Source organism: Anser anser (genome assembly GCF_964211835.1).
Source record: "Anser anser genome assembly, chromosome: 3".
In the NCBI taxonomy this organism is placed as follows: domain Eukaryota; kingdom Metazoa; phylum Chordata; class Aves; order Anseriformes; family Anatidae; genus Anser; species Anser anser.
The window spans coordinates 24,062,387-24,074,437 of NC_139722.1; the positions used below are offsets into that span (position 1 = coordinate 24,062,387).

The 12,051-nt window shown below is 37.8% G+C and overlaps 1 protein-coding gene and 1 long non-coding RNA gene across 13 annotated transcripts in view; one reads left to right on the forward strand and one right to left on the reverse strand.

Moving 5' to 3' along the window:
* Positions 1 to 12,051, reverse strand: part of CSMD1 (CUB and Sushi multiple domains 1) — a 1,157,973-nt gene that overhangs the window by 819,260 nt on the left and 326,662 nt on the right. The window lies entirely within an intron of this gene.
* LOC310896117 lies at positions 725 to 4,754 on the forward strand. Its single transcript, XR_014581187.1, has 2 exons — positions 725 to 938; positions 1,123 to 4,754. It is a non-coding gene; the product is annotated as an uncharacterized lncRNA (long non-coding RNA).

The following is a 12,051-nucleotide window of genomic DNA, read 5'->3' on the forward strand; positions in this document are numbered from 1 at the left end:
GCAGATAATTCTGTGAGAGGTGCCCAAAGCTGCCCTTACTTACCCACATTTGTTCAGATTATGCAAGATCCTGACTATTTGAACAGAGTTAATAGTTTTAGTTTTGTTTTGCTTTAATAGAGTACCACCAGCAAACCTAGACAAGTCATCTGCTGGCTTCTGCTATCCATTTTTATAGGTAGCCTGCAGGCTGCCTGTGAGTACCTACAAGAGAAGGAGGGAGCAGACATAACATTGTTTGATATGGAGGAAACCTACGATGGCCACTTAAAGTCAATGCTAAAGGAATTGCTGTTGTAGAAGAACTTTCAGTTTTATGTTTTCTGTCATAACTCAGAACCTCACTCCTATTGTCAGTTGTTCTCATTAATGTGAATAGGAGTTTAAAGTCAAACCCATTGCTTAGAATTTCTTTCCATGTGGCTGTATTTTTATTGTCACTGCCTCCTATTCATATAGAACAATTAGTAAAGCTTAGCTATTTCTTAGCATTTCCTGACTTGTGGAAATTGTTGTTTTAATATATAAGAAGATGGCTTTGGTGAAGTGGCTTCCCAAGTCTCTGATGACCTTGGTGGCCAGAGAAGGATTTTAAGACCAGACCATCATACAAGATTCCACATACCTGTTATGCAGGCATACCATGGGTTGCAGCAGCACTTCGCTATTCCCCTGACAAGGTGTTAATGGGGGGATTAACTGCTTAGCCAAGTAATGGCTAGTAGGGAAAGGGATAGAGAAATATGAACTAGCTGAGAAGCAATGACTGCAATTCATGTGGATGACAGAACAAATACAAAAAGCAAGAGAACCACTGAGATCAATAAAATAACAAGCTTCAGGGGAGCCATCTATGGAACTGAGAAAGAAGAGCACAGGATGTGAATGAAGATAGTATTCAAAGAAGATATGGAAGAAAGAAGACATGGGAAGCAATGGTATTTTATGGAAAAAGTTATTTAGCCTTAGTTTACACTTAGAGAATTTGGCTGACCTGACAAAGTTTCTCCTACCAATTCTCAAGGAAGAAATTACCATAGAAGTTTTTTAAGACAGACTACTAGTCTTTTCTGAATGAAAAGAATCAATTTTCAAAGGAAAATGTTTATATTTCCTTTTTAGGTTTCAGATTCTGCTAAACTGCTTGTAGCAAATGAAGGAGTAGACTATTCTCCAGGATTCAGCTCCTCCTTTCATTCAATGTCTAAAACAACCTATTTCTCTCCAACGACTATAAAAAAAGCCTAGATAGACTAGCCTCCATGACTAAAGTTTGCCTTTTTGAAATAAACCTAACAAGAAAGCTACCTGGATGGAGAGATGAGACGGGGATGAGAAAGGCAACTGAGAAAACTGCGTAAGGATAAGGACAATTCTCTGCAAGTGAATTAGGATAAAAAAATAGATAACAGCAAAGAAGATGGAACACAAACCAAGTATGAATGCTACCTTTCTTGCCATTGCTGTTAATAAAAACCATAATGGTTTAGAGAAGAAAGGTATGCTCAGAGGGCAATTATCAATGTGAGTGCAGAGTCCCTGTTTCAAAAAACTCAAACAACTAAGCAGAAATGAGCTGTGAAGTTCCAAATGCAAATTCATAAGGAAAGCAAAAGCAAAAGAGGGAAGGCAGGGATACTTAAGGAACTATCGCCCTACAAATGAGTAAAAAGAGAAGGGGAGGGGAGGGGAGGGGAGGGGAAAAGAAAAAAGAAGAAAAGAAAAAAGAAGAAAGAGAAAGGAAAATACAAAAAGAAAAATAATTGTAAGAACTGAAAGAATCAAGAGGAATACATACAAAAGAGAGAGCTATTCTGTTTTTTCTCGGTCATGCTACTTTTCTAAGCTCCTTTCAGTTCTAAACCACAAGCTTCTTTGGTATGGATGCTATTTTCTCCTACCAACCACTCTGCAGTTCCCATTTCATACTATGGTGAAAAGATTTGATTTCCCTTCTCTCTGTGTTCTGTCTTAAGTTAGCTCTCACTTATTTTAATACAAATATGTGGTGTTTTCTTTTAATTACAGTTCTCTACTAAGAGATCCTAGTGCTTGTAATCTGTCATTTTTCACTCTTTTTTCTTTAGAAACCTGTATTTGATCATGGTATGAGAAAGGTAGATGGATTAAATAACCCAGTGAAATTGTTTCAGCCTTATCTGCAACAGATCTGTAACTTCAGTTTCATGGTTACCTGTTCCTAAACACAAAGCCTACCTTTTATTGATTTGTTGATGAAACAGTGTTATTCAATATTGCAGAATGAGAGCACTTTCATCTTTTAATTTCCATATGGTTGGTAGTATTAAAAGCTTCAGTGTTGCCTGTGTCATTTGATCTGGGATGTATCATTTAATAATATATCTCCACCTATCAAAATAAGCCCCTTTTCCTTCCATATCAGTATCTATTCTGTACGTGCTTTTCGTTTTGTTGTAGTTTTAATGAATACTATGTTAAAACCAAGAACAAGTGGTGTGGGAGTACAGATCCTCATGGAACATTTATTTTGAAGCAACTTCAACATGTTCTTTATGACTCAATTTTATTGCTCCATCTTGACTCTGTGCTAAGAGACCACTTACTGTGGTTGCTTTCTGGATATGTGTGTTTTGGATATGTTTCTCCTGCTCTATGAAAATGCTTATATTTAATATATATATATATGTATCCTGTTTTACTTCCTGACAAGAGTTTGTAGGATGTTATCTTTTTCCTGTGACTGAGAGTTTTGAGTCTTTGAGGAATAGCGAGAAAAAAAAGAACAGGTTTAACTCGCCAGCACCTCAGGAGGTGATGCCTGGAAAATTGCCAGTTCTGATACAGGTGGTGCAGCTGCAGTAGTAGTATCATTTTTATTATTATTATTTTATTTTAAGGAGAAAATAAATAATCCTGGAGTTGTGAGATATTTCCTTGTATAAGTTCTACTAAATTAAGTACATGCTTATAAAATTTTGATAAAATAGTACCTTTTCCATTGAAAGATCACTCTTAGTGGAAGACTTCTGAGTACCTCTAATGATATCCTTCATCTAGATGACAAATTCAATCATAACTGGACAGAAGAATACATATAATTCTGCAAATCACAGCATCTGAGATTTACATAACTGTATGGTGATTAAGAGCTAAACTTAAAGATCCACTGCAGATAATGAACAGACAAAATTCAGAAGTCAGTGGATCTAAATCCCCTAGTAGTTTAATTACAAGATGGGAAAGTGTTAGACAGGAGAGAGATCACTAGCAGTGTATTCACGTCTGGGTTTTCGGACCAGTCTTCTCAGAAATGTTTATAATTAGCTGAAGAATATATCTGTATTAGGAGCATGATAGTGAAACAAAACTAGAAAAAAGTATTGACAAGAAGGAGGATTAGAATAGCTCATAAAATCGAGATAGAAAAATTGAAATTATGAGATAACATTGAGGGCTGGGAAAAGAAATAGAATAAATTGATAAGTAAGATAGACATCTCTTAAGATAGGATGAATATTTTTCTTTCATTGATTCAAGGAAGTTGACCTGATTTCTTGCCTAATTTTAGACATAAAATTAGCTGAAATTAATAATATTTCTAGAGACTAATAAAAAGGAATTAAAAAAAGTTGGGAGGATATTGACAAACTAAAATGACTGACTCTAGCAACAGGCCGTTAAGATGCTTGTGAACTGAAGTCATGATCTGTGTAAGGCATAGGATGAATTAGCTAGAGAAAAGAAGGCAAAAGTATGACCTAAAATGGTATTTTATGACCTAATTGGAGAAAAGAACTTAATGAAGAGGAAGGAGATATACTCTTCTCAGAGGTGCCCAGTGAAAAGGTGAGAAACAACCGTTTGTATGTACAACAAGGAAATGTGAATATAAGAAAGAAAATATTGAAGAGTATTGGACTTGATCACCTTTTCAGTGCTGTGTTACTATTCAAACAGAAATTGCTCTTAGGAAAGTAATATGGCTTACTACACAATATTACACAACTCAGGCTTTAAACCACTGTTCATATAGTTAGCTTCTAATGCCACAAGCTGCCAGAAGCAACTTCTGCCTGAATTATAGCGATCTTTTTAGGGCCATTTCCTCACTTCATTGTTCCTGAGCACCTCAACACCTCCTACTTTGTTTGTTTGTTTGTTTTTCTGAGAGGTACCAACCCTCAATTTTAGGTTAATGATATTGGTATTATGGAGTATTTGCACAGTAAACATATGCTTTGTGAGTAAACACTATGCTAGTAACACTGGAAATTTAGTGGAAAAAATAGCAGCTGAAAATGCCATGATAATGATAAGATCCCTGTTTCAACAATGCCTCTCACTAAGAAGCAGATAACCCAAACTAGACACTCAGTTCACACTCACCGCCACAACGGCCAATGATGGTGTGGGTTAAAAAACAGAGGATAATTTTTTTCAGTCATCTCTATTTTGCAGATTCTTGCTTTCCTGCTGTATTCTTCTACTGAGAAGGATATACTTTAACAATTCTATATTGGCTGGGTGTGTTCTTTAATGCTCGCACGACATGTATTACCACACCTGCAGAGGCTATTTGATATAAAACTAGCATGATTTAGGACATAAGCCTACAGATTCAAATCACAGAAATGTGTAGTCCTTGTAGTCCCAGAAATGTAGAAAGGAGAAAAATGGAGAGAGTGATGAAAAGAATGTTATCAGCTTGCATTACTTTTTAAATAATTTGCTTAACCTGTCCATTCTTCCAAAAATAGAGGAGTGTAGGTGATTTTGTGTGGGTGTTTTGGCGGCTGAACAGGCCATTCTAGGAGACAAAGAAAGCAATGTGTACAAGCATTTGTGCCCATAAATACTGGCCTAGCAGAACATCTAAAAATGCAAATAAAACCCTTTTAATTGATACATTATTTAATAACATTTGGAATTCTAAAGAAAATATGCTAACAAGTAACTTCTTCCTATATATAAAAAATATATGGAAAATCTATTCCTTAACCACCTGCCTATGAAATATGGAAACTAAAAGGAGGAAGACTTCATTTTTTAAGACATAAAAAGAAATAAGGATGACCAGGGTTTATGATGTGGGGTTAACTGATTCAATTTTGTTTTAATACATGTACTGAAAAGCTACATCAAACAAAATAACAGAGTGGCGGAGGATGGCAGGTATTTCTGGAGGCCATCTGGTCCAACCCCCTGCTCAAGCCAGGACAGCCAGAGCAGGGTGCCCAGGACCGTGTCCAAATGGTTTTTGAAAATCTCCACAACCTCTCTGGGCAACCTGCTCCAGTGCTCAGCCACCATCATGATAAATAAATGTTTCCTGATGTTTAGGAGGAACCTCCTGTGTGTGTTTCAGTTTTTGTCCACTGCCTCTTGTCCTGGCACCGGGCACCACTGAGAAGAGCCTGGCTCCATCCTCATTGCACCCTCCCTTCAGGTATTTATAGACTTTGATCAGATCCCATCTGAGCCTTCTCTTCTCCAGGCTGAACAGTCCCAGCTCTCTCAGTCTTTGCTCATAGGAGCATTCAGCAAAGGTTCCAGTGCCTTCAGCATCTTTGTGGCCTTTCTTTGGACTCTGTCCAGTAATGCTATGTCCTTCTTGTACTCTGTCACAAATAACATTAAAAAAAACCTTTAAACATTTTTATAAGTCTGCTGAGACCACCAAGCCATTCTTTTTATTAGCCTACTCTTGTTTGTAAGATATAGAAGCAACAGCAGTAAAGATCAACCAGTAAAATCCTTAATTGATTGTTCAAGCAATTCAAATGCTCTGTTTCATTTAAATCTCTTATGTGGCTTTAACATGTTGGTCCAGTCAGTATCACTACTTGTTCTGGTACATCTCTTTACATAATGGTGCAATATTCTCTCTGTATTAATATACTATCACAAACATTTCTTTAGAGTATTTCTAAAATATTGCTTTATTTTATGATCAAGATAAATTTCACTTTATCCCATTAATCCTTTCAAATAACACATGAATGCATTCCAGAAGGTAGAGATACACAAGTGAGTGGTTTTGCGAAGTAACGTTATAGAAGAAAAAATTTTAACATTGTGTTGTGAATACAGAACCACGAGCTGGATTTATAGCAACATTTGAAAGGTGCAACATTTTTTTCTAACTCAGAAAGTGAAATGTCCAGCTAAGGCATTTCATCCATAGATTACATTGTCATTACTATTGTCTAATTGTCTATTAGGCAGTTGTTTGGAAAGGTTCCTAGTTGTTTACTATAACATACGCAGTTATTACTGCTGGTCCTACTGATTTTTTTATTAGGACACACTTTACCACCAAAACTGAATAGTTTTTGTCTGTCAGTAAGGCAAGGCACCAATATTTATCTAATCTTTCTAAGTTTGTAGTCATTTCTCTATACATTTATGCATCATTTGTAGGGAGACTGTTAATGATCTCTTCATTTAGGTTGTTTTGCAGCTTTGGTAAGTATTAATGCTCTGTCTTTGTGTTTCTTCTCTCAAACCTTTTGATTATTAAGGCCTTTGCATTATTTTGTGTAGGTGGCTGAGCCACTGAATGTTAATTCATAGTTAATTTTCAGATGAGTTGTTATTATGATCATCGTTTGTCCTTTGGGATCTTCCTGAGCTATCTTTTAGAATATTGCTATTTTATTATTTATGTGAACTTACAGTAAAAGCATCTGCTGCTACTTGATAACCAGCACTGACTTCAGCACGAGGTTAAGAACAAGTAGGCATTAGCACTTTTACAACTGAACCCTGATATCTTATCTCCACTAAAAATAATTTGTGAGTAAATTTAAACAAATGCATATATAGTTTTCAAATCAAGATGACACAGTCTATTCAGTGACAAGCTGTAACAATATCAGAGGCCTTGGAGTGACACTATGGATGTAGACATATCTGTGTCTAAGTTATACTATGCAGCTCTTATGTCGAAATGTTTTAACAAATAGTAGCTAAACGACCAGTTATATGTATGGATGTACAAAATCCACAAGCAAAGATTAAGCTCATCTCTTTGACTTTTCAGAGTGTGAACAGATTTCCCTAAAGATTATAAAGAATTTTTTCCCCGTAACTTTCTACATATTTTGTGGCTGTATGGATTTGATTTTCCTCTGTAGTACCAGCATCCTTATGATGAAGTTTTAAAAGCAAATGCAACAGCATTTAGTGAGGAATGTGATGCTGCCCAGCTGTGTTTTATGACACTGGCTGTTTTAGTAAATTGTGTTCTGCTCTTCAGTGTGGTTTTGCTGTGAGCCTGTCATTGCCTCCACTTGCCATGTGTAGGTTTGGCTCTCCAAGCTGTTTTGATGCATGTGAACTAGATATTCCCAGTGCTTCAAGGGGGCATTGGGTTAAAAACCAACCCCTTAGCTACACCACCACTGAGTCATCCATCGTATGTAGTGAAAGTGTTTTGCCTGGGAGCTAGACTTAATCTAATTTGAAGCAAAGCCTCTGGCCCCACAAAATACAGATGTGCACAAGTCTTAGCATCAGCCACCTCTATCTAGTGATAAGCAGCTCTATTGCACCTAATCGCTTGCTAATGCAGGAACAGTCTTTTAGTGTCCCCAGTTCACCGAGTCATTCACATCTAAACATTTCTGCTACTTTTTGAATGCAAAGAAGGCACAAAGGAGCAGAGTGCCCTGGGATTTTTTAGGTGAAACAGAAATTGACCTAGGTAGCATAAGTGAGCTTGGACAGCATTTTTTACTTCAATCTTTTTTTAGAACTGGCCTTTAGTTTTATGTGTTGTGGTGGTTTTACTCGGGTGGGCGGCTGAGCTCCACCACAACCGCTCTCTCACTCCCCTTCCTCAAAGAGGAATTGGGAGAAAATATGATGAAAAGGGCTCAAGGGTTGAGATAAGGAAGAGGAGATCACACAGTAATTATCGTGACAGGCAAAGCAGACTCAGCGTAGGGAGATAGTAAGATTTATTACCTATTACTAACAAGCTAGAGAAGTGAGAAACAAAAGAAAGAAACCAAAAACACCTTCCCCCCCATCCACCCTCTTCTACCTCCTCCCCCCGAGCGGCACAGGGGAACGGGGGAATGGGGGTTGTGGTCAGTCTATAGCGCTTCTTCTCTGCTGCTCCTTCTCGGTCACTCTCGTCCCCTGTGCTGTGGGGTCCCTCCCACAGGATGCAGTCCTTGCTGAACTGATCCGGCGTGGGCTGCCCACAGGCAGCAGCTCTTCAAGAACTGCTCCAGATATGGGTCCGTACCACAGGGTCCATCCCTCAGGAGCGAACTGCTCCAACCTGGATCCCCCATGGGCAGCAGCTCCTGCCAGGTCACCTGTTCCTTTGTGGTCTCCTCTCCACGGGCTACAGGTCCGGCCCGGAATCTGCTCCGGCAGGGGTCTTCCACAGGCCGCAGCCTCCGTCGGTGCAGGTCCACCTGCTCCACCATGGTCTCCTCCACAGGCTGCAGTGTGGAACCCTGCTCCACCGTGGTACTCCATGGGCTGCAGGGGGACAGCCTGCTTCACCATGGTCCTCACCACAGGCCGCAGGGGACTTATGCTCCAGCGCCTGGAGCACCTCTCCCCCTCCTTCTTCACTGACCTTGGCGCCTGCAAGGCTGTTCCTCACTCCTCTCACTCTCCCAGCTGCTGTGTGGTGCAGCGTTTTTGTTTTCCCCTTTTCTTAAATATGCTCTCACAGAGGTGCAAAACAACATCACTTATTGGTGTGGCTCTGGTCAGCAGTGGGGCCCTTACCTAACATGGGGCAGCTTCTAGATTCTGCTCACAGAAGCCACCCCTGTGGCCCCCTGCTGCCAAAACCTTGCCACATAAATCCACTACATGTGTATAGGTGTACTACATGTTATGTATATGTATATAATCACACTATATGTAGATCTATATTTATTTACTATGTATTTCCATTTTATTATATAAATTATATAAATTACTTTTGTCACTGCCAAGTAGCAATATTTGGCTCTGGGGTCTGTAATGCTGTCTGCTGTGTCAACTACATGTCCAGAAAACTTGTACCTCAGTAAGTAAATTGCTTGGTTTTTTTCTTTGTTTGTTTGTTTGTTTGTTTGAAGTTGTTTTTTACTGATGTTATAGAGTATTGCTTGGTCTTGTGTCTCATTCTCTTTTTCTTTTTCAAGAAAATGATCATGAATAACTCCTAAAGGTATGATTTTTGTAGGTCTTATCATTGTTACTAAGTATTCTCTAACAGCTCTCTTCTTGATAGCAATGTCAGCATCCAAAACAGACTTTCCCCATCTTTTAAGTAAATAATGTGATTAAGAAATTCCGCAAAAGACAAAAGCATTTTCTGATAGGTTTGTAATATATAAATCCTAAATTATTCGGTGATTTTTTGTTTTTGTTACAAATCATGACATTTTCCAACATTATTTTTGTTTAGAGTATTTAGCTGTCAAGCCACATACAACAGAGACATAGGTATCACAATTCTTGGTTTTGCAGGACCTTTTTTGTGGTATCTGATCCCAAAGCAAACTTATGTAATGCCCAAGAAAAGTTAAATGCCTCAAAGCTGAAGATGATAGAAAACAGAACAGTGTTAGCAGTCTGGGAAAGACTGATGATACCTTACATAACTGCAGAATGACATATCTTTCTACTAAGGATGTGTAGTCCTACTCCTTATCATAACTTAATATCACACTATAATATCATGTGATAATAATAGGTACATTTAAGTCAATCCAAAAGGGGTCACTCTCTACTTAAGTAACTAAATTAGAAGCCAAGATCCCCTGCAGAGAATGTAATCTTTACTCTTGGACAACCGTTCTCTAGGAGCCTAGTGTTGTATTCAGTAACTCAGTGCGTAATCTTGGTGTGGGACTTGTTCTTATCTTTCTTTTGACTTTGGTGTTTTAACCCAGTTCTTCTGTTTCTTAGGTGAGAACCCCATTAAGAAAGTTCTATACTAGTCAGAAATCTTCTAATTTTTAAATTTATTCATTTATTTATTTATTATTGCTTCCAAATACAACTGTTCCACCACTCAAAATGGATCAGAAGATGCATGTTTTTGTATTCCAGTAAGCACTGGAGCAAGCCAACTAGCTGAAGGGATCCTGGCTTCCATCCTTTCCTCCAGATAAACCATATCTACATTGCACAGCTACTCTTTCATGTAAAATTCATCAGCATTCCTCAACACATCAGAACCCAGAAATCCCCATTCCTTGTGAGCATTACACAGAGGAGCCTTCCTTTACTATTCTTGCTTTCATTTTCTCTGATGCAATTAACTCCATTTTATGAATCATGGAACAATGCCAGAAGTATGGGGAAGACTCAAATCCTGTCAATACATTTTAGAGGAACTGGAATGCACTGGAAGGCAGACTGAGAAAAGCACTATATATGAGATCTCTCCCATCTTGAATAAAGGTTCTAATTGCTAGATTGCTTGGGTTTATAGAGCAAAATGGGGAGAGAAATCTTCCTTATTCCCTGACTTTGAAGGTACCAGTGCAGTTTGTGCTAGGTCCTATTGTTATAAGCACTCTGAAAACATTTTCTGGGTTGCCCAAAATTCATGGAAGAATTCCTATTCTAAGGACTGTAATTAGGCTTAGTCATCATATTAGGTGGTAAGATTCTTAGCTGCATAAGAGTTAATACATTTCTGAAAATTCATAAACAACTTGGTGATGGTGTGATATCACTAATATGAAGAACCAAGTAATACAAAAGAAACTAAATAAATTTATAATTAGCCAGAAAATTAATGGGCACTCATTAAAGATAAATCTAATAACTTAAGACCAAGCAGGACTTTCATCTAAAATTATGCTGATATTGGTATCATGCCCATATTTTATGCAAGAACCCTGAGACTAGTGCCCTAATCTGGCAGTGAGATGCTTAAATTCACAGCTGGAGGTGTACATCCTGTATATCTTTATATTGAAAGAGATATTGGGGAAAAAAATAGAGAGAAATTCTGAAATAAGTGTGATAATCCAAGATTCCTAGTCCTGGTTATTGCAAATAATTACTACTAATTAGTAAATAATAATGACTTAGTTTATAAAAACAAACAAACAAGCAAGCAAGCAAGCAAACAAACAAACAAAAAATTCAACTCTGTAGCCTCCAAAATACTTCATTCCTTGCTGTGTAGTGATAGGTAGATGCCTATGTAGTTTATAGAGGATAGTAAGCAACTGAAAAAACGAGAGAGCATTCCTGCGAGTCTAAATTCAGGTAGAGATGATCATATCCCAAAAGCGTTGTGAAGCAAATGACTCTCTCCCATTGTCTGTAAATAGAATATAGGCTCCTAAATTAGGACAACATTATCTCAAGTTATAAAAAGGTCTGGCCAGTTTACGTGAGCCAGTTTGAATCTTAGCCGTATAACAAATTTTCAAGTCAGACAGTAAGACTTAAATTTTGTTTGTTTGCAATTTGTAGGCAGCAACTGGGTAGGCATTTTTGATTTCAACTTTGGTATTCAATGTTCAACTAAATCCTGCTTGTAGGCATCTATAATCTTTTCTGGTGTGGACCTGTGTCCCCTACACAGTTCTTTGGTCTTATTTGGATATACAAGATGCCACAGTCTGCTGTGAAAGTCTGCTGCAGCCTGCATTTTTTGCATGTATCAAAGTTAATGCAGCATTTTCTTTGGGTCAATAGTTTTGAATTAGCACATCAGGTTCCAAGACAGATTTTAAGCTCTGGATATATTGCAGATTTATAGATAAGCCTCCTAAGCATTTTTTTCCAAACTTTACATTGTAACAAGGTCCTATGATATACTTTACAAAGTTAGAAAGATGCATGCCTGCCTCATGCATTTTGAAAGGATCTATATTCGATACATCACAGCAGTAATGTAACTGATTCTTCAGGTAAGAGATGTTTAAATTTATTTTACTGTTTAAAGAGCCAAGAGTGAATTCCTATGAAGTCGTTGTTTTCTTGATCACTGGAAGATGTCTTTGGCTGGGAGAGATGATAGCATTCAATAGTGTCAGAGCTGGCTCTTATTTATGTGACAGTGAATAATGATTTTTTTTAATGTTTTTG